The sequence below is a fragment of the Vulpes vulpes genome, chromosome 13, assembly GCF_048418805.1.
Source record: "Vulpes vulpes isolate BD-2025 chromosome 13, VulVul3, whole genome shotgun sequence".
Classification (NCBI taxonomy): Eukaryota; Metazoa; Chordata; class Mammalia; order Carnivora; family Canidae; genus Vulpes; species Vulpes vulpes.
Window position 1 is genome coordinate 139,705,637 of NC_132792.1, and position 27,585 is coordinate 139,733,221.

Consider the following 27,585-nt stretch of genomic DNA (forward strand, 5'->3'; position numbering starts at 1 on the left):
TGCAGGATTCAATCCCGGGACTCCAGGATCAGGCCCCGGGCCAAAGGCAGGCACTAAACCGGTGAGCCACCCAGGGATCCCCATACTCTATTGCCTAAGCCCATTCACTCTCCCACTTCTCTGAACACTTACATGCTCTCTCCTCTCTTCTCAAACTCCTAGTACCTTCTTCTGTGCCCTTTCTCACCCTCAGCTGATGACTTGTTTAGAAAATTAAAGCAGTTAGAAGAGGATTTCCAGGAATTATCATCACATCCACCCACAGTATCAGCATCTACCTGTACCCATATGCTCTGTCTTCCTTCTCGTCCTAATAAACAAACTATGTGTTCTTTTCTCTATCTAACCCCTTCCCTCGTGCACAAGCTCATCCCTACCATCAACTCAGCAATTCTTCTCTCCTGTATCATCAGCTTCTTTCCTTCCCTTCTCCCCCTCTCTACCACATCACTTCTATGACCTTACAAAATACATATGAAAATGCGGTAACTCCTATCACAAAAACCGTATGAGCAGAAACGCTGCCAGGTTGAACTTACAAGAGACACAACGCAAAATGAAAACAGGCCTTAGCATCTCTGAGCAGGAAACAAGCTAAAAAAAATAAAATAACCCTGCTGCAAACATAGACTTCCTTTATAGAAGACTGAAGAGGACTGAACAAAGGAAGCTAATAAGTGTTACATAACTTTTACGAGGTCATACAACTAAATAAGCAGCAGAATTGGGATATGAACTCAGAAAGTCTACATTGTTTGTTTTCCAGGCTTTAATTCACTTTATATAAAACTGTGTGGGGACAGCTGGGTGGCTCAGCAGTTGAACGTCTGCCTTTGGCTCAGGGCGTGATCCTGGAGTTCCAGTATCAAGTCCTGCATGGGGCTCTCTGCATGGAGCCTGCTTTTCCCTCTACCTATATCTCTGCCTTTTCTCTGTGTCTCTCGTGAATAAATAAATAATTAAATAAATCTTATAAAATTGTGGTGGCCACAGTTGGGAGTCTGGGTCCTCTGCATCCAGAGTCAGGTGTGAGTCTTTACAAGATGGTCAGTGAATCCCTCATAGGGAGACTTGGTGAACAGTCTCTTTCCAGAGGTGAAGGGTGAGACAGCTATAGGTCTTGGAAATGGTATCCAAAGCAGCATTGGCAAAGTTGCCAAGGGTGGCAGTACAGCCCCTGGCCGAGGTATAGAAATTATCAATACCAGCAATCAGGAGCTTCTTGGGCATAGGAGCTAAGACAATGCCAATGCCTCTGGGAACAGGAATGAGGCACACAAGCACAGAGCCACAGTGGCAGGTCACCTCACCTGGGACAGTGTAGGGCTTGCTGATCTTGTTCCCTGGTAGCCTCGCTGCATGGGGACGATGGAAGGCTTGGCCAGGATGACGACCTCATGGATGGCAGTGAGTATCTTCTTGGAGCACTTAACACCCAGGCTGATGTGTAAATCGTACTCTCCGATGGCAACAAATGCCTAGAATCTGGTCTATTAGGCAGCTCGCATGGGTCTGCTTCTGCACAATAATCCTCAAAAGCTCATCCTTGGAGGAATGCACCCAGGAAGAGTCCATGATCTCAAATTCCCTGATGGGCTGGGAGAAGAGATCTCCTCCAGGGGCTTTTTAAAATATTTTATTTATTTATTGAGAGAGAGAGAGAGAGAAGCAGAGCACAGGCAGAGGAAGAAGCTGGCCCCATGTAGGGAGCCCGAAGTGGGACTTGATCCCAGGTCTCCAGGATCACACCCCAGGCTGCAGGCGGCACTAAACCACTGCACCACCGGGGCTGCCCCTCCTCCAGGGACTTAAACTTCATGTCCTTGACCAGGCAGCCAAGATTTGTGACTGGGATCTACTCCTTATCGTGGCCAATGCCTCGGCCCTGGCCCACCCACAGCTGCAACTCCACACCCTGGATATGCCTCCACCTCCCAACATCATCACCCCTCGCCCCCCTTCTCCAAGTCTTCTAGCAGCATCAGCATAATCCGCAGTTTGGTGTTTTCTCAGAGAAGAGAAAGTCTACATTCTTAAGACATATTATCTCATTAAACTTTTACAATGCTATGACTTAAGTGCTAGTATATTCCCATTTTACAAATGGGGAAACTGAAGTAGCTAGATACGGTGATTTAATACATATCCACAAGAAAAAAAAGGATTTAATAACTACACTACATTCAGAATTGAGGTAAAACTTTAAAAAGATCACAAAATATACACAAGACATATACTGCATTTACAATCATGTTAAGTATGCTTTTACAAGAAAATTTCCTACATCAAAATTTATTGATTTTTAACAGCCTCGTTACCTCAAAGCTTTGGAAACTGTAAATATTTTATTAGGAATTAATAAAATTTGTTTCTACAAATCTTAAAATTTGACTTGCCAAATAATCATAACAACAATATTTTAAGGATAAAGTTATTTTAAATTTAAAAGTTAAAGGCATTTTCTCTAATTTAAACTATTAAGCAAATTAAAATGGTTCTAAAACTATCCTTAGCTATATGTTAAAATCAAGTGTCCCAAAGATTTTTACCAGAAAAATCATGATGATCTATTTCCAGTTATTTCTACCTCAAAAAAAGTAGCAATGAATGCCCTAAAATATTCCATAAATTAAATATCCTATAAAGACAAACTGATCCTTCTTACTATAATTAGTAAGGTTAGGGGCACCTGCATGGCTCAGTGGTTGAGCATCTGCCTTCTGCTTAGGTAGCAGTCCCGGAGTCCTGGGATCAAGTCCCATATCAGGCTCCCAGCAGGGAGCCTGCTTCTCCCTCTGCTTCTCTGTGTCTCTCGTGAGTAAATAAAATCTTTAAAAATAAACAAAATAAAATCATTAGGGTTCTAGAAGCTTTTAACAGATAAATTTCTACTTATACTTTGGATATTTAACTCTTCTAAATAAATTTAACTACGTAAAATACTAATTCAAATCAAAATAAATAAGAAGGCAATAAACAATCATAAAGCTGGCAATCAAGACTGAAAGTTTACATAACGTATTCCTACAAATTACAGGTCAACTTTCACTTGGAGGAGGATAATCACAAGACTGTTATCTTCTTAGCAATTTAGTAACAAAATTCCTGTCTTTGTTAATATTCAACTGAAAAAGTCAAAACACTGTAACAAAACAAACATAAGGCACAACATTGTAGAAGAGCACTGAATTGGAAGTCAGAAGACCTAAATTCTAATCTTTCCCCCATCATAACTGGATATGAGAATTTACCACTGTGTTTCTACTTCTCCAATCGGTAAAACTAAGGGGTAGGGGAAGAGATAACTCTAAGGTTATTTTGAGCTCAAAAACTTTATGATCCTATGAGCCAAACTGAGGTATATATTGTTTTCATATTTTAGGAACTCCAGACAAGCAGATCAAATTAATAGAAACTAAGAGTAAATAAATTATTGATGCCCTTCTAGTATATAACTACAATTATGTTGTTATGCATAAATTGTGCAAGATAGGTTTAGTATTCATTTTCAGAGTTCTTTTCAAGTATGTACATTAAGTAATTTTAACACATTCTCTAAATTTGACTGGATCCAGGAATTCCTTATTTAAAAGTTTTCCTAAACTCTCAGTATGCTAAGCTTTGCCTTTAACTTTCATTTTCTATTCCTCTTCTCTTTCTAGCACTATTTATATGAAAGTATGCTTCACAGTGACCATTTTGCTTATCTATGTCCTACACCTTTACCACACCTGGTTTTTATGATCTTTTATCCATGATTTCACTTTTCATTTTAAAAGTGTGCACACGTGTACAAATGCAAGAGGATGGGAGAGGGGTAAGAGAGAGGGTGAGAGAGAATCTCAAGGAGGCTCCACACCCAGCACAGAAGTGAGGCTCAATGTCACGACCCTGAGATTATAACCCTCAGATCATGACCTGAGCCAAGATGAAGAGTGAAGTCATCTGAGCCACCCAAGCAGTCCTATTTTTTATGCAAAGTGCCTCTATTCCAAAAAAGAAAAAAAAAAAAAGTGCCTCTGTTGACCCAGTTAAATTTTTTTTTTTAAGATTTTATTTATTCATGAGAGATCACAGAGAGAGAGGCAGAGACACAGGCAGAGGGAGAAGAAGAGGGGCTTCCCCACGCAGAGCCCAATGTGGGACTTGATCCCAGGACCCCGGGATCACGACCTGAGCCAAAGGAAGACACTCAACCACTGAGCCACCCAGGAGCCTGACCCAGTTAGATATTAAGAGTTCTGAGGGCAGCCCGGGTGGCTCAGCAGTTTAGCGCTGCCTTCAGCCCGGGGCATGATCCTGGGGACCTGGGATCGAGTCCTGCGTCTGGCTCCCTGCATGGAGGCTGCTTCTCCCTCTGCCTGTGTCTCTGCCTCTCTCTCTCTTTCCTTTCTGTGTATTCTCATGAATAAATTTTAAAAATCCAAAAACAAAAAAAAGATTCTGAGATCCTCAAATTTCAGATTTCCTACGATGCAATATGATAGCAGGTTTGCTAGCAAATTCAGACATATTATTCAGTCATTCAAAAGTTTAAATATTTTATGTTGGCATTTTTATATTCTATTTGTTTTCATCACTAGCAACCTCCTTGCTTAAAGTCAGAATTCTTTGACTTCAAAGAATTCTGACTTTTAAATACTTTTTAGCATATTGACACATGCTGGAGAAACCAAAGCAGTTTTAAATTCAAAATGTCACCTAGTAAAAGTAGATAGGAAAAAATAGCACCCAATATTTAATTTGTCAAAACTGCCACTCAGCCTTTTTTTGGAAGGCCTAAGAAAAAAAAAATTATTGCACGCTGTAACTATAAAAGGTATTGAAGATTTTCTTTTGGAATCTTACCACATTTCTTCAAGATCCAACTGATACTTAGGGGATCTATACAAAGTTAAATGATTATAGAGTTTAACTATAATTCCTAAAATTACCATTTAAAAATATAAATACTTATTATGAATTCACTTTTATATCATACCCCTTTCTTCATACTCCTTTCTTCAAATGCCAGAGAGAAATGACACCTAACTAGATTTGATAAAACCCACTCTAGCAGAACACCTGGGTGGCTTAGCAGTTGAGCCTCTTCTTCAGCTTAAGGCGTGATCCTGGGTCCAGGGATCAAGCCCGGCTTCGGGCTCCCTACAAGGAGCCTGCTTCTCCCTCTGCCTGTGTCTGCCTCTCTCTTTGTGTCTCTCATGAATAAATAAATAAAATCTTAAAAACAAAACAAAACAACAACAACAACAAAAAAAACCACTGTATCTAGTACAATGCTACATATTCTATGGCTACTTTAGATTCATTATGTATCTCTCTTCTTTCATCCTTGTTTATTCTCCACAAAGCAGTCAGACTAAACCTTTTAAATATAACCCCCATGGCCCAAGATTCCCATCCTACTCAGAAAAAAGTTCTAATTCCTTATGATGGTATGCAAGCCTTCTATAAACTGGTCCTCAGCAGTCTCCCTCATCCCATATGCAACTTTTACCTTCTTTCTCCTACAGATTATCTCCCAACAATCTCCCACCAAGTCAGTCCTCCTCTACCACTCCAGAGGGATACCTCTGCCTTGAAAATATTCTCTAAAACTTTGTCCTCGATGGTCCTCTCCCTGGAATACTTTTCTCCTGAAAACCCTAAAGTCTCATTCCTTCAGATCGTTCAATTCTCTGGGGAGGTGCTGTTTTGAATAGGGTGCTCAGAGAAAGCCTCTGGCTGGTAGAGTGACCACAAGCTTTCTCTGAGCAATCCAAAACAGCACCTCTTCTATGGGTCTAATCCTCTTACCCAGCTTTATTTTTCTCCCAGAACTCATCACCACATGAAGTAGTAAATAAATAAAGGTCTAGTTCCTGTCTCCCCCAACTACAATGTAATCTCCACAAAAGCAGAGAGTTTCATTTGTCCAATAACATACTCCTAGAGACAAGAAAGTGCCTAGGAAGTGCTCAATAACTGTTAAATAAATGAAAATTTGAAATGCCTGACTCTAGAAGCCATGCTGTCAACTTTAATTATTCATGCATACTAAAGAAGTTCTTTAAATAATAATGTTAAAACTGTTATTTAAACTAGCAATGTTGCTTGCCTCTAAGGAAGAAAACTGGATGGCTGAAGTCAGAGAGATGTAGGGCAAATAAATGTATACCTCTTAAATCTTTAACTGTATTAATGTATTAATACTATATTAAAGGCAGCCCCGGGAGCCCAGCGGTTTGGCGCAGCCTTCAGCCCAGGGTGTGATCCTGGAGACCCGGAATCAAGTCCCACGTCAGGCTCCCTGCATGGAGCCTGCTTCTCCCTCTGCCTGTGTCTCTGCCTCTCTCTCTCTCTCATGAATAAATAAAATCTTTAAAAAAAAATACTATATTAATGTGATAACTTCATTAACTGTATAACTGTATTAATATATTAAATTTTGAGCTATACTAACGTGCTTTTTCTTAATTTTAATAAAATTTTAAAATTTAATAGTAATATTGTTGCTTGACTTATGTAAAACACTCCAGTCCTGCATTTTCAAGATATGGAACGCTAATGGAAAAATATGACATTCTTTACGTTGTTCTGGGATGTTTTCATAAGATTCTTTAGGAATTTCTCAGACTACAAGAAGTTATTCATTCCTTCTTTAATGCTCCCTTAGTCTTATATTAACTAGCAGTCACCTTATCACTAGGAAGTTGTTAGCTGTGTTCACTAGTTCACTAGAAAAACAGGCAAAGTATGAAAATGCCTTTACTAATTATAGGGTTGTGTGCCAAAGATATTGTTATCAGAAACTTTGTCACTAAAGACAGTAAGAACAAAGAATAATTTCAGGACAGGCTCTAGGATATCAGGAACTTAAAGTCCTAGCTCTGGTAATGGGATTGGGTGGGAAAAATGTTCTAAAAGGAGAAGTGAGAGCAGCTATTGTCACTTCCCATTATCCCTTATCACAGCTAAAATCCCCTAGTTAGCCAGAAAGTCCCTCCCAATTCTCTTGAAAACAGTGCTCCTCTCAACAGGATGTGAAGGACACATGAAGGAAGTTACTTTGCAAAGAGGAAACCCTGCAGGATAGAAACTCCTTCAAGGACCAATACTAGACTTAATGGTCTTCCCAGTACTTTCTACTTGTATTATATCACAAAGTACGAGAATTATAAAACCAGCTTGGAAAGAATAAGCACTAATTTTAGCCAGCTATAAGGTAATAGACTATTGTACTTAATTTTCAAATTCAGATAATGCTGCATACTTTTCCAACTCTTGTATATCGATATTAGGTATCGATATACAGTATGAGTATGAGTATGACAAACATAATCTTTCTGTATTTAATCACTTTATATATATATATATATATATATATATTCCCCCAACATTTAAATAATCTCTATTATTATTAAAAAAACATGACTTCCCCCCTCGAATTCCTAAGAAACAATCTACGCAGTATTACATGAAAGATGGGACCATTAATTACTCCCTAAACTGAAATTAGAGAAAAGAATTTGACAATCATTGGAATCTGTCATATAAAAATTAAGTTCAACTATACTTTAAATAAATAAAGTTTAGACCTAAACAAAAGCACCATAAATGGTCTTTTGTTTCTTTTCTTTGAAAAGAAAAAAAAAAGGGGGGATCCCTGGGTGGCTCAGTGGTTTAGTGCCTGCCTTCGACCCAGGGCGTGATGCTGGAGACCCGGGATCGAGTCCAATGTCGGGCTCCCTGCATGGAGCCTGCTTCTCCCTCTGCCTGTGTCTCTGCCTGTCTGTGTGTGTGTGTGTGTGTGTGTGTGTGTGTGTCTCATGACACAGATAAATAAAAAAATCTTTAAAAAAAAATAAAAGAAAAAAACATACTTTATTGCAAACATAAAAACAAAAGAGCAACTGTTACACTCTGGACATTATGCCTTTTCTCTATAGCCAAAATAAAACATAACATGAACCAGTCATAATTCATTTATTGATGACTCTGTATACAACAGAGAGCTTATTAACTAGACTCAGTAGTTTTAGACCTAGTCATGAAAAATGGCTCATAGGACTATTTTGGCTCTCACTATACCACAGGTATGATGTAGAACAAGCATCAAGGTCATGCCAGTCAATCTATCCAGAAGCACAACCAAAGAGCCTAAATATCCCAACACTCTCCATTTTGCCAGGGAAACAGAGATCAAACAAAAAACATAGTATCAGAATGTTAAATATAATGCTTCTATCCAACACTGTTATTTCTTTTTTTTTTTTTTTTAAGATTTTATTTATTCACGAGAGACACAGAGGGAGGGAGAGAGAGAAAGAAAGGCAGAGACACAGGCAGAAGCAGGCTCCATGCAGGAAACCCGATGTGGGACTTGATCCTGAGACTCTGGGATCACACCCTGAGCCAAAGGCAGATGCTCAACCGCTGAGCCACCCAGGCATTCCCAACACAGTTATTTCTATAATATCCTGTGAAATTATCACCCAAACTCTAATTTAAAAAAACTGAATAATTTCTTCACTGCCTTTATTACCAATGGACAATAAATACACTTGTTCTTATCCCAGAATGCCTTTCCATTTCCTAAATCCATGCTGTCACAATGGCACAGAATTTCACCCATTTGTTGTATTTATAAGTAGCAGAAATCAAGTGAATTGAGGAGTTAAATCAGACAAGTCACTTAACCTAAACATATGTGTGTAGACACAGAAAAGTCAAGTACATGCTATACAGAAAACTCAATCATATAATAAACAAAATTTTAAAAATGAATAAATCTAGAAAAAATAAAGAATTTCTGGTTAACTGAAGTACTTTCTGAAACATTAAGTCTTGAACCTTTTCCTAATTCAAGACTAAAATTTTTGAGACTAAATTTCCTGAAACTTTACTGTTTTAAAAATAGAACTCAATTTTTAATGTATTTTTGAAAGCATTAAGTAATGTGTCTTCTTAAATTACCAGAAAGAAATCAAGATAATACTAAACTGTTGAATACCTTTAATAGCAGCATGAATAGCAGCACAGAACAGTCCTGTGTTCTGTGTATCTAAAGTCTTATTTCATTTTTCTAAGGTAAATGTTTAAAAGAACACACATGATATAATGGAGAAAATGTTAACAAACTCAAACTAAATATCAGCTTTCCTGCCTTTCCAAGGAAAAGCACAACTTAGAAAATAAATGAGAACCCTTACCTTCCTGTACTAAGAAACAAAATAGTTTTTCCAAAGCGCCCAAAGAAATAAGTTTAAGGCACTACCATCAGAAAAAAGAACAAAACAAAAAAAACAAAAAACACTGGCCAACAAATCACACTGAATTCCATACTTTAATAATGAAGCAAATCCCATTATTTCATTTATATGTGGAGACTAAAATAGTCAAACTCAGAAACAGAGAGTAGAATGATGGTTGTGCTGTGGAGAGGAAGAGAATGAGGTGCTGGTCAAAGAGTACAAAGTTTCAGTTATGCAAAATGAATAAATTCTAGACAACTACTGTCCAACATGGTGACTACAGTTAATGTGTTATATACTTGAAATTTGCTGAGATGGGGCACCTGGGTGGCTCAGTGGTTGAACATCTGCCTTTGGCTCAGGATGGAGTCCCGCATCAAGTTCCCGGCAGGGAACCTGCCTCTCCTTCTGCCTATGTCTCCTGCTTCTCTCTATGTGTCTCTCATGAATAAATAAATAGAATCTTAAAAAAAAAGAAAGAAAAGAAAGAAAGGAAGAAATTTGCTGAGAGGCTGAGAGTAGATCTTAAAAGTTCTTACCAAAAAAAAAAAAAAAAAGTTCTTACCATACCAAAAAAGAAAGAAATAGAAATGTTGATTAGCTTGTTTACTTTGCTATACATATATCTATATACCTATCAACATATCATGTATTGTTAGCATACATCAAAATATAAACATGCACCCTGATGGTTTTTTTTTAGATTTTATTTATGTATGTATGTATGTATGTATGTATGTATGTATTTATTTAAGAGAGAGAGAGAGCGCGCGCACAAAAGCCAGCAGGAGCAGGACAGGGGGAAGGGGCAGAGGGAGAGGGAGAAGCAGGCTCACCACTGAGCAGGGAGCTGGAGGTAGGGCTCAATCCCAGGACCAAGATCATGACCTGAGCCAAAGGCAGACACTTAACTGACTGAGCCACACAGGGGCCCACAACTTGATGTTCTAGTCAAATGTACACAATTTCTGTTTGTTAATTATACCTTTAAAAAGTAGAAAAAAATGCTGCAAATTATTCCACAGATGACTATTATCGTCCAATAGCCCAAACCAGACCTAAAAGTGTTTTCCATGTAAACAAACAGGAAAGTAGTAACTTTATTAAGCAGGAGACAATTTTAAAAACTATATATAGTAGCAACTGGATTTTCTAAGTACTGGAGTATCCCCTAGTGGACTGGTAAGGAACAGGTGTTTTTGCTTATTAAGTTAAAATTTGTTAAGCCTCTGATCATAACAAATTCACTAAAATACTAACTCAAAAAGTATATATTCTTCCAATCTCCTTTAGCCATTTATTCATAATATAATTTAAAACAAAGTTATTTTGGAAATTACTCCTATCACCTCACTGATCTAAATGTCAACAATCAAATTATGAATATTAAGTATAGTGCTTCCTAAAGAGCCAGAGGGTGCCAGAAATGAATCAGAGAAACTATGAAAGAGGTTTGAAAATTATTCTTTTAGATACTATAAAGCCAAGCTCAAAGAGGTATCTGTATATCTTATGTTCACAGCAGCATTATTCACAACAGTCAAGATGTGGAAGCAACCCAATGGTCCATTGATAAATATGGTATACGTATACAATGAAATATAATTTAGCTTTAAAAAGGAAATTTTGAGGGACGCCTGGGTGGCTCAACGGTTGAGCATCTGCCTTCGGCTCAGGGCATGATCCCACGGTCCTGGGATCGAGTTCCACATCGGGTTCCCTGCATGGAGTCTGCTTCTCCCTCTGCCTATATCTCTGCCTGCCTCTCTCTCTGTCTCTCTCATGAATAAATAAATAAAATCTTAAAAAAAAAAAAGGGTAATTTTGATACATGCTACAATATGGAGGAATCTTGAAGACCTCATATTAAATGAAATAAGCCAATCACAAATGGATAAATACTGTATAATTACACTTATATGAGGTACTTAGTGTAGTCAAATTCATAGAGACACAAAGTAAAACAGTAGTTGCAGGAGAGTCCAGGAGAAGGGGCAATGGGGAGCTATTTTGTTTAATAAGTATAAGAGTTTCAGTTTGTAAGATGAAAAGAGTTCTGGGGATGGTGGTGATGTTTACACAATGTAAATTATGCCACTCAACTGTATATTTTTAAATGATTAAAATAGTAAATTTTATATTACATGTATTTTACTACAATTTTTTTAAAAGGCCAGATATTGGGACACCTGGGTGGCTCAGCAGCATGATCCAAGTTCAGGGATCAAGTCCCACATCAGGATCCCTTTGAAGAGCCTGCTTCTCCCTCTGCTATGGTTCTGCCTCTCTCTGTCTCTCATGAATAAATAAATAAAATCTTTAAAAAAATAAAAATTTACAAAATAAATGAAGGCCAGATATTTTTTTGAAGGCCAGATATTTTAAAGAGAATCAAAAAGAACTTTATAGAAATGAAAAATATAGTAACTAAAATTAGAAGTTAAATGGATAGATCAGCAGATCAGACCAGCTAAAGTCCATTCTAAAGAAATACACAAAATGTAGCACAGTGATAGAAATGAAAACATGGAACGGCAGTTAAGCAACATGAGGACAAAACAAAAAGTCCAACATATATCTAAACAATGTTTAAGAAAAGAGTACAGAAAATGGGGAAGAGGCAATATTTGAAAATATAATTGCTGAGACTTTTCCAGAATTGAAGTTTTAGGAAGCACAAATAATCACTAGGAGGGGGATCCCTGGGTGGCGCAGCGGTTTAGCGCCTGCCTTTGGCCCAGGGCGCGATCCTGGAGACCCAGGTCTCCAGGATCGAATCCCACATCGGGCTCCCAGTGCATGGAGCCTGCTTCTCCCTCTGCCTATGTCTCTGCCTCTCTCTCTTTCTCTGTGTGTGACTATCATAAATAAATAAAAATTAAAAGAAAAAAAATTATCACTAGGAGGATTAACAGTAAGAAATCTACACCTAGTTATCTGTGGTGAAAATGCAAGAAATTAAAGACAAAAATTTGATTTGTAAAACCATTGCATAGAAATGACAGACTGTCTCTAGGAAAGAGAACACTGACAGTTCACTTCTCAATAGCAATAATGGAACTCAGGGGATAATAAAATAATATATTGAAAGGGCTGAACACTGAATCAGATATACTTCACAGCTGTACAATATAGCCTACTTTGAGGGCTCCTCCAGCCCCACAAAAAGAAAATAAACTCTCGTCATCATGTTATAATGAACTACAGATCTTCCTCAACTTACAATGGGGTTACAGCCCAACAAATCCATCATAAGAGGAAATACTTTAAGATGAAAATGCACTTAAAACACTTAACCTACTGAACATTACAGCTTAGCCTAGCCTACCTTAAACATGCTCGGAACACTTACATTAGCCTACAGTTTGGAAAAATCATCCAACACAGAGCCTATCTTATAATAAAGTGTTGAACAGACAGCTCATGTAATTTATGGAATACTGTACTGAAAGTGAAAAATATTCTGGTTGTATGGGTACAGAATGGTTTTAAGTATCAATTGTTTACCCTTGTGATCACATCACTGACAGAACTCTGTGGCTCGGCTCATTGCCACTGCCCAGCATCACAAAGTATCATACTGCATATCAAATTCAAAATGTGCAGTATGGTCTCTACTGAATGGTACCACTTTCACATCATGGTGAAGTTGAAAAATCCTAAATCAAATTATCATAAGTCAGGGACCATCTGTAACTCTTCACCTGATGTCCATATCCAAATCACAGAGAGGTTGTTTTTTCTTCAGAATACATTTGCTTGGTTAAGAAGGAACACTAGGAACACTTTTTTTTTTTTTTTTTTTAAATATTCTAGAGGTGGGATCCCTGGGTGGCGCAGCGGTTTAGCGCCTGCCTTTGGCCCAGGGTGCGATCCTGGAGACCCAGGATCGAATCCCACGTCAGGCTCCCTGCAATGGAGCCTGCTTCTCTCTCTGCCTGTGTCTCTGCCTCTCTCTCTCTGTGTGACAATCATTAATAAATAAATAAAATCTTTTAATAAATAAATAAATATTCTAGAGGTGATTTTATATACACTCCTGGTTAAGGAAGGAAGGAAGGAAGGAGAAGGGAAAGAAGAAAAGGAGGAGGAGGGGATCCCTGGGTGGTTCAGCAGTTTGGCACCTGCCTTTGGCCCGGGGCGTGATCCTGGAGTCCCGGGATCGAGTCCCGCATCAGGCTCCCAGCATGGAGCCTGCTTCTCCCTCTGCCTGTGTCTCTGCCTCTCTCTCTCTCTCTCTGTGTCTATCATAAATAAATGAAGCTTTAAAAAAAAAAAAAAGAAAAGGAGGAGGAGGAAATACAAAACAAATGAAACAAAGTATTAACAAATGGGGAATCTGGGCAAAGAGTAAATAAGAGTTCTTAATGTTTTCCTTGCAACTCTTCTATAATCTTGAAACTTTAAAAATAAGTTATTTTAAAAATAAATAAATAAGTTATTTTAAAAATTTTTTTTAAATAAGCTCTATGCCCACCGGTATGGGGCTTGAACCAACAACAACCCTGAGGGTAGTAGTACCCTCTACTCTGAGGGTAAACTCTCCTGCTCTACCAACTGAGCAGCCAGGCACCCCTAAAAGTTATTTAAAAAAAAACACATATACACACCAGGATTATACAATTCTGTTTTAAAATGTCACTATATTTCTAAACACTGATTCTAAATATTCTAATAAGGTAATATACCCTTAAATTAATCCAAATTGTCCATTACCTGGAATAATTCATGATAAGAGAACAGAGGTTAGAGGTGTTTAGTCAGTTATTAAATCATCCTAACACACAGCTGTCAACTAACTCATGACAAGCTCACCATAAAAGATATGGAAAACATTCATAAAGTTTGTGTCTCCCACCTCCTTCTTGATTTTGTAACTTATGATATTCTGTTCTTTTTTTTCGAGTTTTTATTTCAATTGCAGTTAGTTAACATACAGCGTTATATTAGTTTCAGGTGTACAGCAATTTACAGCAATTTAATAGTTCCATACATCACCCTGTGCTCATCACCCAAAATTCTTAATTCTTAAAATATTTGTAGCTCTTAAGAATACATATATATTTTTAAAGATTTTATTTATTCATGAGAGACAGAGACAGAAACAGAGAGAGAGAGAGAGAGAGAGAGAGGCAGAGACACAAGCAGAGGGAGAAGCAGGCTCCTTGCAGGGAGCCCGATGTGGGACTTGATCCCAGGTCTCCAGGATCAGGCCCCAGGCCAAAGGCAGACACTAAACCACTGAGCCACCTGGGCTTCCCAGAAAAATGGAATTTTAAATGTATCTCTAAAGTTACCCAGCGGAACTTTTCCTAGTTTATTTTAAGAGCTATGACTATATATACATATATACACACACACACACATATGTGTGTGTGTGTGTGTGTGTGTGTGTGTGTGTGTATATATATATATATATATATATATATATATATATAAAATAACATATATTTTTGGGCACCCCGTGTGGCTCAGCGGTTTAGTGCCGCCTTCGGCCCAGGGATCCTGAAAGACCTGGGATCGAGTCCCGCGTCAGGCTCCCTGCATGGAGCCTGCTTCTCCCTCTGCTTGTGTCTCTGCCTCTCTCTCTCTCTGTCTCTCAAGAATAAATAAATAAAATCTTTAAAAAAATAAATAAAATTCCATTTTCTAAAACTTAATGTTCTAAACTTTAAACTTCTAAATATCTAAAGCTTCCTCTTCTTTACTCACTAACCTTCCTACACAACCTCACATCAAACCAATAAAGAGAAATATAAACTTCTCCAATCTCTCCACATCTTGAGCAGAAAAAGACTAGTAACAATTTTTCAGTCTTTATATATGTAAGATGTAATGGCAGAAGCTTTACATACATTTTTTTATTTAATTCTCAAATCACCCTATACACGAGGTATTATCCTCATTTTATAATGAGGAAATAAAAGAAATGCAATCACAGGTAAACCAGAATTCTAACCCAAATCTGCCTAGTTCCAAAACCCTGTACTTCTACATCATAGTGTTTTGAATCACATTTGTGTCATGTTCAGTTCTCCTTGCAGAATAACATAGTTCTATAAATTACAGAACCTTAGCAGGTAGCCTGACACCAAGATCCACTTTCACAAAAATAGAACCTTAGGCAGAAGTTTCTCAGTCACAAATTAAGAACTTTTTTCCCTTTCTTACAGACCCCAAACTTATTTTTAGTTTCATTTGTTCTATTCCCCTATCTAGGCATAACTTAAACCAAAAACTATCATCTACCTATTTGGATACTTCTGTCTCTAGAGGCTTTACATGAATGAGCACAGTGACCCCAGTTATAAACTAACCTGATCTACTGTTGTGTTGAGAAGGGTCCCATTACACCCTTAGCTTTTGATGATTCACTAGGCAGACTCAGAGGACACACAGTCACACTCATTATTAAAGCAAAAGGAAACAAAGGAAAAGCAGCAAAAAAGAAAAGGCATATGGGGTAAAGAATAAACAAACAAAAGGTTCCAAGAGTCTTTTCCCAGGGGAATCACACAGATACATGTAACCCCTCCAGAAATGAATTATAACGTGTAAAATACTGTCTACAGGGTAAGCTCTTTCGAGATTCAGCAAGGTTTTTCTTAGGGACTGGTCAGGTAGGTACCCTCTACTTATCACATACCAAAATTCTAGACTCCTAGATGGAAAGCAGGTGTTTCACATAAACCATATTGTTTGTACAAACAGCTTAGGCACAGTGAGCCACTCTTCTGAGTTCTGGGAATGATGGAAACCCTCTTAAAATCCAAGTTCCCAAACATCAGCCAAGAGTCAAACTTGTGGGGTACCTGGGTGGCTCAGTCAGTTAAGCGTCTGCCTTTGGCTGAGGTCATGATCCCAGGTCCCTGGGACTGTGCCACATGTCAGGCTTCTGGCTGAGCCAGACTCCCTGCTCAGCCATCCAGGGATCCCCCGCTTTCTTCTTCAAAGAAATTAAACAACGCATGACATTTAAAAGGAATAGAATATAACCTTGCTGTCCTCCTCCACATTTTATTTTCAAAAGAGTTAATGCCTCAGACTAAGTATGTTCTGTTCAAAGGATCATATAAAAAATTATAACAGGAATATTTTACTCCAGCTTAAAAAAAGGAAAAGATTTTAAATATACGCATACAAGTTTGTACTTAGTTTTTGATTATATCAGCAAACTGAACAATGCTGAACTATAAGTGAATTAATGATTGATCTATATCCTGCAATAATTGCTGAAATGTCTTCTACTTGTTTCCCTACAATCTCCTCCACTAATGTACATCCTGTCCTTAAATAAACTTAATATGAGCTCAGCAGAATGAAGAATTCTGAAGCCTTCAAGAAACTTTATCTGAGGAAACAGGAATAACAATAAAAAACTTTAAGACAGGGACGCCTGGGTGGCTCAGCAGTTGAGCGCCTGCCTTCGGGCGTGATCCTGGAGTCACGGGACTGAGTCCCACATCAGTCCCACATCGGGCTCCCTGCATGGAACCTGCTTCTACCTCTGCCTATCTCTCCTGTGTCTCTGATGAATAAATAAATAAAATCTTAAAAAAAAAAAAAAACTTTAAGACACAAAGTATGGATATTAAATAGTGTGAGAAGTAAATACAGAAGTCCTAAAGAGAAGCCCCTAAAAACTCTTTCTCCTTTAAGATTTATGAATACAGATTTATAACTGTTGACCCTTGATCCACATGGAATTGAAACACATGGGCACACTTAGACATGGATTCTTTCAATAAATACAGTACAGTACTATAGATGTATTTTCCTTAGGACTTTAATTTTTTGAGTATAGTTGACACACAATGTTACATTAGTTTCAAGTGTACAACTCTATACATTAAGCTATGCTCACCCTCACCATAGTGTAGCTACCACCTATCACGTAACACCATTGACTACGTTGTCTATGCTATGCCTTTTATTCCAGTGACTTATCCTGTAACTGGGAGCCTGCACTCCCACTCCCATTCACCCATTCTGCCCATCCTCCCATGTTCCCTAGACTCTAGAAACCATCAGTTAATTCTCTGTATTTATAGGTCTGATTCTCTTTATTTCTTATTTTGGTTTTTAAATTCCACACTGGGGGGTCCCTGGGTGGCTCAACGGTTTGGCGCCTGCCTTTGGCCCAGGGCGTGATAGTAGAGTCCCGGGATCGAGTCCCGCATCGGGCTCCCGGCATGGAGCCTGCTTCTCCCTCTGCCTGTGTCTCTGCCTCTCTCTCTCTATGTCTATCATGAATAAATGAATAAGTCATAAATAAATAAATAAATAAATAAATAAACAAACAAACAAACAAATAAATAAATAAATTCCTGCTGAAATGAAATCATGATAATTATCTTTCTCAATCTCACTTATTTCACACAGCATAATACCCTTTAGGTCCATCCATGTTATCACAAATGGCAAGATATCATCCTTTTAATGGCTGCATAATATTCCATTTTGTACCTAAACCACATCTTCCTTACCCCATTGGTCTATTATGACATTTAGGTTGCTTCCATACCTTGGCTATTATAAATAATATGGTTTTCTTAATATTTTCTCTACTTTACTGTAAGTATACATTATATAGTACATGTAGGGCAGCCCCAGTGGCTCAGAGGCTTAGTGCTGCCTTCAGCCCAGGGTGTGATCCTGGAGACCCGGGATCGAGTCCCACATCAGGCTCCCTGCATGGAGCCTGCTTCTCCCTCTGCCTGTGTCTCTGCCCCCACCCCTCTCTCTTTCATGAATAAATAAATAAAAACTTAAAAAATATATATATATATATAACACACAAAATATGTATTAATTGACTATGTTATTAGTAATGCTTTTGGTCAACAGTAAGCTATTAATAAATTTTTGAGAAGTCAAAAGTTACACTTAGATTTTTAACTGCAGGGGGATTAGTACCCTTAGCCCCAAAATGGTTCAAGGATCAAGTGTAAGTGAAAAAAAGCAACAAAAAAATTGCATGTATGTTTTATATACATTTTGGTTAACAATACAAATTATATGCATAAAAGAGGGTTTCAAAGGATACATACCAAAACTTTAATGGTTGTTGTCTCCAAATAGGAAGGTGGGTTTTGGGGTTTGTTTTGTTTTTACTTTTTTAAATTTTTTCCCCCATAATGAAATACATGCTTTTGTAATAAAAAAAAATTTTCCCTTTCCTTTAAATAAAGCAAAGAGTAGTAAATTAGCTTTTTTTCTTTTTTCTAATTTAAAAGATGAAGCAAGGAATTTATAATTTTTTTTAAAGATTTTATTTATTTGAGAGAGAAGGTGTGCACAAGTCAGGGGGAGCAGAGGGAGAGGCAAGGGTAAAGAGTCTCAAGCAGAATCCAAGCTAAGTGAGGAGCCCAATACGGCGCTCAATCACAAGAGATCGATGACCTGAGACAAAACCAAGAGTTGAACACTTAACCAACTGAGCCACCCAGGTGCCCCACAAGGGATTTATATTTAATAAACATGTTATACTTGGACAAATAATAATATAAAATATAAATATATTACACTTGGTCATTCTTCTGCTGGCTTTATAAGCTGTCCCTTAAAACTCAGTCAAAAATAAAACTAACCCTCCAGGAAAGATCTTCAGTGAGAAACCAATTATTATGCACCATCACATTCCCTGTTAGTATAAACTGCCTTCTTACTGAGGTCCTCGAGGTAACTTTTTAAAATAATTGTTTCACTTCTACTATTTACCCAAAGATCATCCTCTTCAAAGTAAACAGTTTTTCTTTTTTTTTCTTAAGATTTTATTTATTCATTTGAGACAGAAGATATTGAGAGAACATGAGCAGGGGGAGGGGCAGACGGAGAGGGAGAAGTAGACACCCCACTGAGCAGGAAGCCCAACGTGAGGCTCAATCCCAGGACCCCAGAATCATGACCTGAGCCAAAGACAGGTGCTTAACCATGTGAACCACCAAGGTGCTCTCAAAGTAAACAATTTTCTATGTTCATTGCAAATAACAAAAAACATTTATATTGTTTTTTAGAAAGCTATATACAACCCCATGTGTTAAAAGTAGCATCCTGGTATACTAGAAAGCATATTCCAGCTCTGGCTGTGCCATCTATCATACATCATTTAATTTAGTATGAATAGGATATAAGAGGATCCTTTTGCGGTAGGTTGTGTTAACATTTCTCTTTGAAAGAAATTCAAATAATATAGACGTATGTAGAGTTAAAAGTGGAAGTTCTCTTTACATATCCATTCCTACCACCCAGCAAGGAGCCTAAGAAAATACTAATAGGATGTCTTGTGTGTGTATATGTGTTGTTGTTGTTTTTTTTAAACAGACAGCTAATTGACCTGTTTCATTCATAGCTGTAAGGATCAAGAAGAATCTCCTCTGAATCTAATAGATTCTGAACATCTCTCAGAGATTCTAGTTTGAGGGGCACCCAGATGCCCCTTAACTGTCTGCCATCAGCTCAGGTCATGATCTCAGGGTCCTGGAATCAAGCCTTGTGTCAGGTTCCCTGCTGAGCAGGGAGCCTGCTTCTCCCTCTCCCTCCTGCTTGTGCTCTCTCTCATTACCTCCCCTTCTCTCTCTCAAGTAAATAAATAAAATCTTGGTGGGGCGGGGGGGTGGGAGGATATTCTAGAGTTTGAACTCAACATAGTTACTACAGAAATTAGGGCTTTCTAAGGGCAGGGGTTAGAGTGTTACATATAACACAAACAGTTACTCAATATTTAGCAAACCGTAAAGCGAACTATAGAAGTCTAGCTGCCCTTCCAGACCCATGGCAAAACTCCACCTTCCCCATCCCCTTGACAAGATTTAAGGCCATACAACTTGCTCTGGCCAATGAAATAGAAGAAGAAATGATAGGAGTGTCTGGGTAGCTTAGTCAGTTAAGTGTCTGACTTTTCATCTCAGCTCAGGTCTGGATCTCAAGGTCATGAGCTCGAACCCTGCATTGGGCTCCATACTGGGCATGTAGCCTACATTAAAAAAAAAATTTTTTTTAATAGGTTATATATGTCTCTTCCAACTTTTTTTTTTTTTTTTTAATTCATGAGAGACACAGAGGGAGGCAGAGACTCAGGCAGAAGGAGAAGCAGGCTCCTTACAGAGCCCAATGCGGGACTCGATCCCAGGACCCCGGGGTCATGACCTGAGCCAAAGGCAGATGCCCAACATCTGAGCCACCCAGGTGCTCCTCTTCCAACTTTTAAAGTTTCTACTAGTACTTGGTTCCTCATTCTCTTCTTCCTTCCAATGCCATCTGCCAGCATTCCAGAAAGATAGGTGAAGACTATCAGTCTGGATTCCTGGTTACAAAAGGTGAGCATAACCCCTCTCCCACCTCTCACCAAGCCCCTCCACCAACACACAATGATACACACTGAACAGAGTTTGAACTAAAAGTTTGAGTGACAAACTTTTGACTTGTTATTCCACTAAGATGGTGGAAGGAGATGCTATTGTTACCAAACCATAACCTAGTCTACCCTAACCAGACAGACCAACTGATTCTAACTTTAATGTAAAAAAACAAAACAAAACAAAACAAAACAAAAAAAAAAAAAAAAACAGGCAAGCAAGAATAGCCAGGAAGGGGCGTCAGGGAGTCTCAGTTGGTAGAGCATCTGCCTTTGGCTCGGGTTGTGATCCCAAGGTTCTGGGATCGAGTCCCGCATCGAACTCCCTGCTCCATGGGGAGTCTGCTTCTCCCTCTCCCTCCTGCATATGCTCTCTCTCACTCTCTCAAATAAATAAAATCTTAAAAAAAAAAAAAAAAAAAGAAGAAGAAGAAGAATAGCTAGGAATATTCTGAAAATGAAGAACTAGCTCTACTGGACAGTAGCAACAATAAACTAATACAACAACTATAAAACTATATGGTGAATACTGTTCTAAGCACTTTATATAAATGAACTCATTTAATCCTCATAACAACCTAATTAGATAGGTATTATCATCATCTCCAACTTACAAATAAGGACACTAAATTATAGGGATGTTAAGTAACCTGGCAAAGATCACACAGCTACGGAAGTGGTAAAGGCAAGATTTTAAAGGCAGTTTAGCACAAGTCTACATTCTTAACCACCATGCTATGCTGCACATTATAAAAAGTACCAAAATCAGGGGGCATCTGGGTGGCTCAGTCAGTTGAATGTCCAACTCTTGGTTTGGGCTCAGGTCATGATTTCAAGGTCACGATATCAAGCCCCACATAGAGCTCCACACTTGGTGCAGAGTCTGCTTCAGATTCTTTCTCCCTCTACCTCTCCCTTCGCCCCTCTCTGCTCACGCATGCACTCTCGCTCTCAAATAAATAAATACAATCTTAAAAAAAAAAAAAAAGTACCAATATTAAAACAGTGTGATACTGGCACATAATTAGGCAAATCATTAGAACAGAAAATCCAAAACTAGAATTAAACATATATATGATTTTAGTATTAAAAAAGGTGAATAAAAGATAGTTTATTCAATTAATGATTATGAAACTCATATCCTTTCTTATCAGCAAGTCCAATTAAAGGCATTTATCCAATAGCTACACTAACATGTTTGAAATGAAACACAAGGTTTTTCACTGCAGCACTGTTTGAAAACAACCTAATTATAGAATTCATCCCTACAATGAAATGCTATGCATTCACTAAAAAAAAGAAAAAGGGAAGTTCTTTACTTACTAACATGGAAGAGTCTCCAAGATAAATTAACTGGGAAAAAAAAGCAAGGAGCAAAACAGTGCATATGCTTCCACTGGTCTTAAACAAAAGGAGTGGGGAGATACACAGACATACACATATACTATTATCTCTGGAAGTATACACAAGAAAGTGGTGAGTGGATTCCCAAATTTTGAGTGGTCAGGGGAAAGGAAGTGGCAGAGACGCTTCTGCACCATGAACTTTAAACCATGAAACGTACTGACCGTTTAGCAAAGAGACAAATAATTTAAAAGAGAAAGACTGAGCCATTTAGCAGCAAAGATTAATGCCAAAAGAATATATTGAGAGTTTTCATGATAAAGAGAAGCTCAACAGCCATTACACTCCATATACAAGCTAAAACGGAGAAAACCAGCTGGAAGAAAAGGAAACCGAACAGATGTACACAGCAAAAAAAGATGCCAAAACCTTGCAGCCTCTGAAAGAGAAAGATGGAGTCTGCAGCCTTAATTTCTAATTGCTTCCCAGCTCCAGTTTCCATGAGGCCCAGCTGCACAGTGATTCCCATCTATGCAGTGTACCCACACACAACACTCCCTTCTACCACCTTCTGGAGTTAGCATCACTGATTTGCCATTCCTTTTTTTTTCTTACAGCCCCTAGCTAGCTTTTCTATCTATATGAATGAGAAAATACTTTAGGATGATTTCCAAGTGCCCTTTGTAGAGACGAAAGATTATGATTTACTTAAGTGCTGGAAATAACTAATCAGAATGCTGATAACTGTATCAAAGCAGAATAAAACTACACATTATTATACTTACCTTACATATCCAGCACTGAAATCCGGTAATTAAACGTAAGCACAGAACAAGCCTAAGTACAATATACACTCCTTTGTATAAAGGCCTCAACATTACCATAGTTGTCTTTTTTTTTTTTTACAGATAAATTTATTTTTTTTTAATTATTTATGATAGTCACAGAGAGAGAGAGAGGCAGTGACATAGGCAGAGGGAGAAGCAGGCTCCATGCACCGGGAGCCCGACATGGGATTCAATCCCGGGTCTCCAGGATCGCGCCCTGGGCCAAAGGCAGGCGCTAAACGGCTGCGCCACCCAGGGATCCCCCATAGTTGTCATTTAAATGCATTGAGAACTTTTAAAAACATATTAACCAATAAAAATGTCATCTATTTTTTTAAGCTGCTTTTCTGTCACTTTCTTCTACTGCTCTGCTACTTTTCTATCACTCTTTGAGCACTTTTATCATTCACCATGTACTCTGGGAATTTTACACATAATAATTAATTTTCACAACTCTGTAAAGTAGGTACTATTAGCATGACTATCTTACAGAGAAAGAAATACACAGAAAATAAGTAATTTTTCCAGAAATACATAATTTCCAAGGTCTCTTAGGGTTCTGAATTTTTCATACCTGTGTCAAGCTACCAAAATCATAAACGTAATCCAAGCTTTAAACCCACATGGTCTAACACCAGAATCCTTGCTGTTAACAGCATGCTTAAAAATGGTTGCAGCTCTGACTGATGTTTACAGTCGAAAGCATTCAAATAGGGAACCCAAATGCTTGGAGAATTTCAAGTGTAAAAAAATCTGTTTACATCAAGATCAGAGGGCAAAAACAGTCATTCTTGGTAGATCAGAATATATATTTTTAAAGGAATATTTTCCTGCTAATAGTAATTATCTGGCTTTCTTTTATTAGTATTTCTTTCAAATTTAATTCTAAAAAATATCTGGGGAAGGCATAAAAATAATACATGAAGGTTAGTCCCAAAATGAAAAGTAGTATTTATGGGACGCCTGGATGGCTCGCAGTGAAGCGTCTGCCTTAGGCTCAGGGCATGATCCCGGAGATCTGGGATCAAGTCCCACATCGGGCTCCCTGCATGGAGCCTGCTTCTCCCTCTGCCTATGTCTCTGCCTCTCTCTATGTGTCTCTCATGAATAAATAAAATCCTTTTTTTTTTAAAAAAAGTAGTATTTAGTAATCCTTATTAAAGTGAATTTATACGTGTTATATTTTCTTTTTTCTTTTACTGCATTATAATGAAAGCTTTAGGAAGACAGTGGAGCATCACTGGAGGCTATCTCCCCACACAGGTGCAACAGATAATTGGAAAAACCACAAAACCTAAGCCAAGCTCTGCTTCCTACTAATTCTGTGGATTTTTTTTTCTTTTTTTTTTAAAGAATACGAGATTTCTGGGACATCTGGGTGGCTCAGCGGTTGAGCGTCTGCCTTCGGCCCAGGGCGTGATCTTGGAGTCTCAGGTCGGGCTTTCCTGCATGAAGCCTGCTTCTCCCTCTGCCTCTCTCTCTGTGTGTGTCTTTCATGAATAAATAAATAAAGTATTAAAAAAAAAAAAAAGAATACAGGATTTCTAAGGTCTTGCTCAGCTCTAAATTTTTATACCTATGTCTGTCTGATTACCAAAATCATAAATTTTAGATTAAAACAATCAATACCCCGGGACTCCTGGGTGACTCAGCTGCGCAGCATCTGCCTTCGGCTCAGGGCATTATCCTGGAGTCCCAAGGATCGAGTCCCACATCATGCTCCCTGCATAGATCCTGCTTCTCCCTGCCTATGTCTCTGTCTCTCTGTCTCTCTCTGTCTCTCATGAATAAATAAATAAAATCCTAAAAAAAAAAAAAAAGTCAACACCCTGAGGCACCTGGGTAGCTCAGCTGGTTGAGCATCATCAGACTCTTGATTTTGGCTCAGGTCATGATATCAAGGTTGAGATCAAGCCTCAAGTCAGCTCCACACTCAATGGAGAGAACCTTTGAGATTCGCTCTCTCCCTCTCTCTCTCCCCACCATGTATATGCCCACGTAGGAGCCCACTCTCAAAAAATAAATCTTAAAAAAAAAAAAAAAAAAAAAAAAAAAAAAAAACTTCACACATATAAACACACTCTTAGGGAAAAGAAAAATTAAGAGACTGAGAAATTTAGAGATTCAGAGAAATGGCCAAAAATGGCAAGATCTACAACTCCAGCTCAAGTTTTTTTTTAAAAAAGATTAATTTATTTGGTGGGGGGGCATGCAAGCATGCACATAGTTGGGAGGGGCAGAGGAAGAAAGAGAGAGAGAATCTCAAGCAGACTCCCTGCTGAGCAAGGAGCTGACTGACCCAGGGCTCAATCTCCTAACCCTGAGATCATGACCTAAGCTGAAATCAAGAGTTGGGGCACTTCACTGACTAAGCCACACAAGCGCCCCTCCAGTTGAAGATTTTAATAAAAACCATGCTGGGCGCCTGGTGGTTCAGCCGGTTAAGTGTCTGCCTGGGGCTCAGGTCATGATTCCAGGGTCCTGGAATTGAGTTCTGGCATTGGGCTCCTTACTCAGTGGGGAGTCTGCTTTCTCCCTCTGCTCCTCCCCCCTGCTCCATGCTTGCTCACTCTCTCTAAATAAAACCCTTTTTTAAAAAAGCCATGCTAGTGCCAAATACTTTAAATGAGAAAATATATATATATTTTTTAAGTTTATTTATTTATAATCTCTACACCCAAGGTGGGGCTCAAACTCATGACCCCGAGATCAAGAGTCACATGCTCTACTGACTGAGCCAGCCAGATGCCCTGAAGGGGAAAAAAATCCTTTTTTTTTTTTTTAATCTTTTTAAAGTAGGCTCCACACCCAGCTTGGAACCCAACACATGCTTTGAACTCATGACCCTGATATCAAGACCTGAGCTGAAATCAAGAAGTAGATGCTTAATTGACTGAGCCACCCAAGCACCCTTAAAAAGACATACCTAAAAAAAATGAAAAACAGCACTCAATTTATAGTTGCTACAAAAAAAACCTGAAAATTTTTAATCAGATGTTTTGAGTACCTACATACGTCACAATGGCTCTCCTGAAGTCCTTCTCATACATGATATGCCCACAGCAGTCAAATACATTCTAGGTCAGTGGTTCTCAACCAGGGGTAATTCTACCCCCAGGAAGATAGTAGCAATATCTACAGACATTTTTTAGTTTTCATAATTAGGTGAATGCTACTGACATTTAGTTATTAAGGGCCAGAGATGCTGCTAAACATCTACAATGCACAGGACAGTCCCCACAACAGCAACAACAAAAAAATCCAGCCCAAAATGTCAATATTATGGAGACTGAGAAACCCGGTTATAGGTGATCTGACCACCAATCACAATGACTGTCCTGGGAGCTTGGACCTGAGAAATGAAATGAAAATTTACTATAAACCATCCTTTGATTGTAGAGATTTTTACAAATTGGCAAGCATGATATGAATTGAATGTCTAAGAGGGAAGAGTAAAACGAATAAATAGCCAAAAGGAAAAACAGAAAATAAATATTGCCTGAGTTTCTAGCAGCCATTCACTTTCTGTTTCTGGGCCAGCCTACCTACATTCCTGTCGTTGAGCATCTACTGTCCTCATATAAATTTTCTATAGATTACATATCTGGAGTTGGTCTCTACTACTGTTAGCCAAGAGTCCTATTCACACATATCACCCACAGAAAACTGCTAAGGTAGAAGACTCGACTACAGTAGAGTATATAATAGTTTAACACTATTAAATCAGAAACAAATAGTAAACTAAATAAAAAATAAATTTGGTGAAATTTTATAATAATGAAAGCCAATGGTGAGATATAGAAACAAATCAATGAATACTAATCTATAAATATATGGATATCAGAGGAAAAAGATTAGAAAAATAATGTGAAAACCAGAAAAAAGTCAAAACTTCCTAGACAACCAAAATGCAAAGATCTTATGTAAAGATTCAAAATAATCCTTTAAGATAGACTTCTCAAAGATCTACCTATCAAATTCTTGAGCTTTAAGAGGAAGAATTTTATACAACAGTACAAAAAATTCTATCCAAAAATGGGCAGAGGAAATTAACAGGCATTTTCCCAAAAACAAAGAGCCAAAAAGTACATGAAAAGGTGCTGAAAAATCACTAATCAGGAAAAAGCAAACCAAAACCACAAATGAGATACCACCTCACACCTATTAGAATAGCTATAATCAAAAAGATAAGATAATCAGTGTTATCAACCTTGTTTTTTGTTGGGGGGAATATAAACTGGTATAGCCACTATGGAAAATAGTACGGAGGTTCTTCAAAAATTTTTTAAAAATACAACTATCATATGATCCAGCAATCCCACTTCTAGGTTTATATTCAAAGGCAATAAAAATAGGATTTCAAAGAGATATCTGCATTCTCATGCTCACTAGGCATTTTTCACAATAACCAAGAAATGGACACAATTTATATGTCCCTCAGCAGATGAATGCATAAGGAAAATGTGATATACACATACAGTGAAATATTATTCAGCCATGAGAAAGAAGGAAATTCTGCCATTTGCTACAACTTGGATGCAACCTGAGGTCATTGGGGATCCCTGGGTGGCTCAGCGATTTAGCGCCTGCCTTTGGCCCACGGCATGATCCTGGAGTCTCGGGATCAAGTCCCACGTCAGGCTCCCTGTATGGAGCCTGCTTCTCCCTCTGCCTGTGTCTCTGCCTCTCTCTGTGTGTGTCTCTCATGAATAAATAAAGAAAATCTTAAAAAAAAAAAAAAAAGGAACTTGAGGTCATTATGCTAAGTGAAGTCAGAGAAGGACAAATACTGTATGGTATTTGTGCAATCACAAATACAAATCAC

At 38.2% G+C, this 27,585-nt stretch overlaps 1 protein-coding gene and 1 pseudogene across 4 annotated transcripts in view; both read right to left on the minus strand.

Annotated features, from left to right (window-relative positions):
- ABL2 (ABL proto-oncogene 2, non-receptor tyrosine kinase) overlaps positions 1 to 27,585 on the minus strand; it is a 113,797-nt gene that overhangs the window by 72,945 nt on the left and 13,267 nt on the right. The window lies entirely within an intron of this gene.
- Positions 960 to 25,810, minus strand: LOC112921723 (small ribosomal subunit protein uS5 pseudogene; annotated as a pseudogene).